The following is a 341-nucleotide window of genomic DNA, read 5'->3' on the forward strand; positions in this document are numbered from 1 at the left end:
GATTCATGTTATTCGTAAACAATTACTTCACATCAAAACTTGCCATAGTGGCAGTGTTTTGGAGGTTAAGAGCTGTGATATCATTAGTAAATATAGTGGAATTAACAATTGCTTATCCATAGGTGGTTATAGTTAAACGTACCAATCGAGGAAATAATGGTTTTTAAAGTAACATAATGCAACTTTTAACATTCTCATTCCAAGAACATCCGCTTATCATGTTTATAGACTTGCAGTCATCTTCAATAATATTTTTCTCAGAGACGACGAGAAATATGGAAAAATGCGTTCTACCATCCAAGCCACTTGTGTCCCACAACCACACGCTAGAGCCACTTCTA

General features: G+C 35.5%; 1 pseudogene; it reads right to left on the reverse strand.

The window, feature by feature from the left end:
* LOC147468008 (uncharacterized) overlaps positions 1–46 on the reverse strand; it is a 4,554-nt pseudogene extending 4,508 nt beyond the window's left edge.
* Between the last annotated feature and the right edge of the window lie 295 nt (positions 47–341).

Source organism: Penaeus japonicus, unplaced genomic scaffold (genome assembly GCF_977035675.1).
Source record: "Penaeus japonicus unplaced genomic scaffold, GWHDUDI00000001_assembly GWHDUDI00000031, whole genome shotgun sequence".
NCBI classification, from domain to species: domain Eukaryota; kingdom Metazoa; phylum Arthropoda; class Malacostraca; order Decapoda; family Penaeidae; genus Penaeus; species Penaeus japonicus.